A 7,494-nucleotide genomic window follows, 5' to 3' on the forward strand; every position below is an offset into this window, starting at 1 on the left:
CAACTGGGATTTTTCCTAAACCCATTAATTCTTAATCAACTGGCGATAACCAATACATTTTTGTGTTGTTGTTGTTTTTATCTGAAAATAATTGCTGTTTGTGTTATCTAACATTTACGCTGCAGTTACTGTGAGAGCAACATCAGAATTTAAGAATGAATTTCATTTTATGCAGAAGTAAGAGTTTGTATTGATCAAAATTACTTGTGAAGTAAGATCCATCGTTCATCGCTTCGTAATTTAGGAGAAAATCCTCATCCATTGGTAAGAATTGAAGCAACTACAACTTAAACTTAACGAATGTGGAAAATCAGAAACTGCAATTTGATTAAAAATCACAAAAGCAGAGAAATCAATAGGTAAATGCAATAAGTATGGTTGAAATAGACAGTTCAAACCAAGAAATAGTCAACTAAAAAAAAAAAAAAAGTTAAATGGAAACACAAATGCAAATGTTTACCAATCTGACCTGGACAGTGACTGTCTAACATTATAAAAAATGAATTATAATCACATGTTATGATACTTTAAAAAGTTTTAAATTAAATCAAATTAACACATTTAGAACATGACTTCTGGTGTCGATGACGGAGGTTCATCTGACAGGGCTGTGAGGGAACATCTGACAAAGAAAAGGTTGGGAGTCACTGCTCTCAGGTGCCTCCACAGTGGAGTAACTGTGATAAAATGCCCTCTAAGCTGCCCACACGGAGGAGAAAACATGCCAGATTCTTATAATGGCTGCCAGAGTTGTGGGTAAATTAGGATTAAGTACCTTATAGTGTAACAATCTGGAATAAATTGCCTTCATGGGTGCCCTTTAAGTAAAAGAAAATGTGATAGTGCCTTGTAAAGCACCTCCACAAGCAAAAAGGACACAATTAAGTGTCTTTAATTGAAGATGAAATGCAATGACCTATAAGTTGATACTGAAAAAACAGGGAAAAGGTGCCATTTGGGGTCTTCTTCATATAACATACTGAAATGCAGAATTAGGTGCACCTTCTTTTTTATAAAAAATAACCCAATTAGTGCCCGTTTAATGAACGAAACACACGATGGAGTGCCCTATAGAGTGCACTATATGAGAAAAAAAAACCCTCAAGTGCCCTTGAGTCACTGTGAGGTGGCCTTATGGTAGCCATTAAATTAATGTAGCTTTTATGTAAGCCGACCATGAGGAAAATGAGGCAGCCTTTCAACACTTTGCAGTTGAGTTGGCCTGCGATTGCAGAATGCAAAGAAAAGACGGGAAATACAAAGAGAAAAATGGAAAATATAGGCAGTCATTTATGCAAATATTGAATCCAGCCTGTAAAAGCAAAGGAGGATGTGACAGGAAAAGCAAAGATTTCATTCGAGGGATTTCAACTGGAGCTTAAACTTCTATCCAGGCATGCTAAAAAAAAGTATCGCATAAGTTAGACGGTGAGTTTATTACGGATATGTTGCTCCCTTTATATTCTGAACCACTGTGTACAATGTTCATCACGACTGAGCCTTTTTTTACTTGCAAACTACAGGTTTAAAATGCTCTTCAAAGCTACACTTGACACCACAGCAGCACATTGTTCCCTGTTTGGACACGTTTCAGCACCGTGGACAGCTCCGACCTGCAGCTCAGCAGCGACACCTGGTGGACACAACACAGAATACACCAACAGTCTTCCTTAGATATTCTAAATGATCATTCTTTGAGTGCAAAAACACATCGCAGGCTATATTTGCACACTTTGTTTTTATTTCAACATCGTTATTATAAATGTGTTGGCTTATGAGATGCATTTCTTGAGCAGGTTTCATCAATTGAAGCGTTCCAGGACATCATTTAACTGTCAATAGTCAGTAAGTTTGATCATTTTTAGCGTCATTGTGATTGAAGAAGATAAGAACACAAAATATTCAAATTCAAACAATGTATATGTTCTATTGCTACTATACATAAAGCTTTAAATACCAACAATTACGCTATAGTAGCAATTAGAAAATTAAAATTAAAGGGGGCAGATTTCTAGTTTTGATTTAAGAATCCATGATGTTTGCCCTGCAGACAGCTTACCAAAGAACACAACCAGCACTAGCAGCAACAACCTCTTGGAATATCTTTTCTCTTTCATTTCCTCTGTTTCATTTCTTCTCTTTTTCTGGCCTTCCTCTGCTCCTGGGTGATTTTTCTTCACTATTTTCTATATGTGTCTTCTTGTTGAGACAATGTAAGTAAATAATACATGAGTTTATGTCTTCACAGCACCATAACACTAATCGTCAGTACTGCAGTGTTTAGAAACGTATGTGGTCATTATAAGGCTACTGTTGACTGTAAATTAGGAATTGCTGGTTCGGAAATAAATGTTTTATTTTAAGGCGAGAAGAATTTTCTCTGACTAGAAAATGTAGTTCTTTGAGTCAGACCTTGGTTCAGTGTGTCTACTTTAAAAGGCTTCAGTGATGTGCAACCTACAGCACAGGACTCAACAGGTTCCAGACACTGATATCCACTCAGACAACATGCAACAATCACAGCAAGTGAAGAGTGAGCTATAGGAAGAACAGGACATTGCTTCAGAGTGAAGGGGGAAATACATCCTGTTCTAAACCTACAGTACATCTTGAGACTTGAAGGAGAGCTGGGAGCACATAGAGGCTCGTCTCAAGGATGTAAAAAAAAAAGCAAATAGAGGTGAAGACAGTTGCAGTGAGTGCTGAAGATATGCCTTATTCTCTGCAGTATTTACAGTATGTCACCTTGATGCTCTAGTCTCTCCAATGTTTCTGCTCTGCAAGTTGTAAATATAGTTAGCAACAGCATATGGATGCTCCTTATGGGCAGCAACCAGCTCAGCACATCAGGTCATCTGCCTTCAGGCTGCACAGAGAAACCACTAGCTTTGCACCTGCAGCCTCTCCTTCAGCCTGTACATGCTGCACTGCTGTTCAGTCGACTCTGCAGCTGCTCATCCTGGGCCACCGCCAGGGTTCCTACGCACTCCATTCAGCCGTCCTGGGTGGGGAACAGACTCTCTATCTGTTCCTGCTCGACAGCTACCTACCAGCAGATGTAGCACCACACGCTGGACAGATTCCTACAGCTCCACCGCCACATTAAAAGTCCGGCCTTTGGGCTGAATACTACATACAGCTTGTACCTATAGCACCCTCAGTGGTCAGTGCTTTGACATGGCTTCCCTAAACATGATTAAACTACATTATAAAGCGTTTCAATGCCTAAACTGCCTCTACGCCAGGGGTCTCGAACTCTGGTCCTCGAGGGCCGCAATCCTGCAAGTTTTAGATGATCAGCTCATCATCAAGCTCTGCAGAAGCCTGATAACGATCCTGATCATTTGAATCAGGTGTGTTGGAAGAAGGAAACATCTAAAATTTGCAGGATTGCGGCCCTCGAGGACCGGAGTTTGAGACCCCTGCTCTACGCAGTACAAGAAGAGAAAGTGACATTAAAAGGTTGAAAAAGTCACTAGACAGCTTATTTGTTCCACTCTGACACAGAGGACTTCAATTATAAATTACAGCTTGATCACCTTAAGTGGCCTCTATCCTCTCAGGTGGCAAAGGGATATGTTAAGAGGAAGGTATGAACTGATGGAGTTAATGTAGATTAATTACTTTAGCTCACCCATGTGAGAAACTAAGTCAAGCTATATTAGCGGTTTGAGAGGGAGGGATCAGTGTGGGGACTTGAGTTCACGTAAGTCATTATAGGGGAGCAAGAGCACTGATGCAAATGATTCAACTCTTTAAGATTTTATAGATGATTACTCTCTTCTGTGTATTAATAATGAGGGAGGAGCATGATATAAAAGCACAAGTAGCACAACCTGACATTTGTGTCTATAGTGTAATAAAAGCACATGGAGTGAAACATACTGATGAAAGTTGGTGCAAGAAAGTATAATAATAAAGGAAAGAAATAATGATGTGAATTTTATATCACTCATATGCTTAAATTAGCAATCCTTATGGATATGTTTCCCTTCTGGCAAATTATATCTGACATTTTAATTAGTGAGCTTTCGGGGTGCTGGTGCAGACATAGATTAGCTGTGCCATTTGTGCTAAGCTAAGCTAGCTGGTTGTTGGCATCCAGGTACAAACATGACACATGAAATATTTAACTAACTCCCAGCAAGAGAAATAATACATTTATTTTGAAAAAAGTGCAGAATCGTGTTTCCAAAAGTGCTGCTTTGAACAAACTTTATCTGATCATACGGGGCTAAAATTGAATGTCCAAAATCAATTTAAATAAAAACTACTTTCAGTCTAAGCTCAGTTTAAGTGGCCCAATAACTTGCTTAGAAATGGTGAGTATTGAAATAAAATTTGAACAAAACCAATCAGTGATGCAACTTAAAATGATTATTCATAAGACTGTTGTGCTTTTTAACCTTGTTCTCTCTCTTTTGATAATTCAAACCCAGTCGGTCCAGACGTGGAGCTCCAGACCAGGTCCCAGGTGGCATCATGGTGTGAGGAAAATGTGACCCTGACATGTGAAGCCAGTTCATCACGGCACATGAATATTTAAGTATTTTTCTGACTGACTAGAAATCAAACTGTGTGTCAGTGTGAACGTCACCACACTGACGATGCCTTCTGCGAATACATTCTAAATGAAAGTGTCGTTTACAGCGACCCAGTGCGAAGGAGCAGCAGTCTAATGCAGACAATGTGTGCACTGGTGGAACTCATCACTGTGGATTTTATGATGGAGATCACAGATGTTCCGCTGGCTTTGCCTGGGGGCCTCTTCTGCAAAATGAGAGGAGGCCAGAGGACAAATAATAAACAAAAACTGTATCAGATAAAACAATTATAGAATAAAAGGGCATTAAACTAATCTGGCTTTTAAATGATTTATGTTCACATTCATTTAGTAACAGTAAAGGGACAATAGTGAACATTTACTCTGTTAAAAAATTCTAAAAAAATGCACAATTGTGTTGAAAATGGTTGAGAGGTTAGTTAGCACCTCATCAGGTTTGACCCACAGGCTGTAATGAGAGCATCACTGATGGGAGGGAAAAAAGGGCACAAACAGCTAGAATTCATATTTTATTTTGACTTGGAGAATTTGAAATAAGTGGGCAAAATTATTCAACTCTGTGTGCTTTAGACTTTATGTTTTAATCAACCTCATACATTCTGTTTGCCTCCAGTAACTGGGTAAATCTTATTTGTTTACATGTTTTTGTTTTTGTTTTTTGCATTTGCGAGCTCATGGCTAAACGTCTTCTCTGGAAAGTTTGCAGGTGAGCACAAAGAGAGCCCACTGATCAACACATCTCTACCTGCATAGGAGGCTGATTTATCTTTTGATTTATGAAATAAAATCAGATCTTGACTGGAATCTTACTTTATTCACTGCACTGATCTTTGAAAACAAACTTCCCCACTTGATGGCAGCACAGCACTTGCTTCACCTTAAAATATGTACAGTCTTGGATTGTGCACAGTACGCATGAATAGGGAGGAAATGCTTGTCTACAGAAGCACATCTTTAGCAACTGATGACTACAGACTGGATCAATAATGTTCCATTTTTTTGCAGGTATTCTCCAGGAAATCCATACTTCTGTCTTGTTTTACTGCTAGTTTTCAGTTTAACCCTTTTTTGTTTTTTTTTTAAATTTTGTTAAAATGTATTAACATAATAGCCAGCAGGAGGCAGTATTTCCATTCAAGAACTGTTTAACACACCTATTGAAGTGTGTAAAGTCTGGAAAGAGTTCTGAAGTTGTTGCAAATACATGAACACTGAAGGAGATGTAATCTGCCCTCTAGTACTAGAACTTAACTAAAAACGTATTAAAATCCTTGACGGAGGTATGATTGGTAGGAACTGCTTGGCAGTTACCCGAAATGTTTGAAAAAACTACATTACAAGGATTATTCATCTGCAAGGATAAACAAGAGATATATTAGCAATGGTAATTAAATACATTTACTTGGGCACATTTTTTATGTTAACTTTTCTTCGTCTGTATTTGTATTTTTCAGTCTCATTCAGTTCATGCGATTTAAGTGGATTCTGAAACAAGTATTTTTAATGCACCTTGCTTGCACAGAACGCAGTAAATATTGTGCATTAAAGATTTTATTTTGGATATGTGTTTGCAGTTATGTTGCATGAAAGCATGAAATGCAATAAACAAGCTCTATAAGGGCGTTTTATGAGAAGAAGGCGTGTATAGATTTGTCTCCTTCGCATCATTAGTTCATCCTCTCCGTGACTGCACAGCTGCTGTCCTGACCAGATGTGTTTCTGCACTTCTATTGTGTTCTGGCTTGTGAGTTCAGAGAACGGTACACTTCTTAATCAGGTCAGAAGTTTGTTTAAAACTGCACCCAGGTTGTTGAGAAGAAAACAGTCAGGGCTGTTTTTGTTGGGTTTTTTTAATGAAAATTGACTGATCATTGGTTTACATTAACCTTGAAGAAAGAAGTGAATCTTCTCAGTCACGTTCCTTCATGTGCGAGTGTTACACAAGCAAAAACAATAAAGAAAAACTTCAGATTAACATCGAGGCTCGCGCTAAAGAAAGTCAAATCAGGCTTATCAGTGCAATGAAAAGCTGTCACTGTCAGCGTGTGGGTGTTAAGGTGAATGGCTGTGATGACAGCCTGTTTGGATGGAAATAAAAACTGCTTTTCTAACCTGCTGTAGCTCCACAGATATAAAGAAAAAAACCTTCATCTCTAGAGGCTGTCGAGTTGGTAAAGCAGCTCAGTTACTGGAGCAGCAGAGCGAGACAACAGGCTGGATAACATGACCTGCAGACTGGACATGAGACAAAATTAGACCCATTAGAGATGAGGGAGGGAGGGAAACAGGCATCTTTTCAATAAATGTGTTCCACAGAAGCTGAGTGTTTGTTGTGAGGCACACTCAGCCCTGCATGAGAACACGCACCATTAATACAACATTATCATTCAGGGATGTTTGGAGCTTTTGGGGAAATATGCACATTTATTTCCTTGTCCAGATAAATGCCACTTATTTCTGCAGAATGACACTTTTGGTTGACATGTTTTTCCCATCTTTATGCTAATATTTAGCTGCACATTTACTGGACAGACATGAGAGTGCCACTGATCATCTCATCTAAGTCTTGTTAAGAAAGCAACGTGTCAAACCAACAAATCTAAATTCATACGCTGATGTAACTATAGGAGATAAATTAGAAGGTTGGATGTTTCAGAAAATTACATTCAAGTAAAACAAACAAAAAAAAAAGAGATTTTATTTACAACATAGTTCCCATTTCTATGTATGGGCTATTTAATCTCCAATCCTCAGGGACCTTCTGCTCCACCACGTATCATCATAATTATCATCAAACACAGAGAGCTGAAATGTTATCTTGTTGTTTAAATAACCCTCCATGAGTACTATGCGTTTCATGTAACCAAGGCTAATTCCTTGTGTGTGCCAGCTCACTTGGCAATGAAGCTTCTATATATAAATATAGATAT

Source organism: Stegastes partitus, unplaced genomic scaffold (genome assembly GCF_000690725.1).
Source record: "Stegastes partitus isolate 25-593 unplaced genomic scaffold, Stegastes_partitus-1.0.2 Scaffold43, whole genome shotgun sequence".
NCBI classification, from domain to species: Eukaryota; Metazoa; Chordata; class Actinopteri; family Pomacentridae; genus Stegastes; species Stegastes partitus.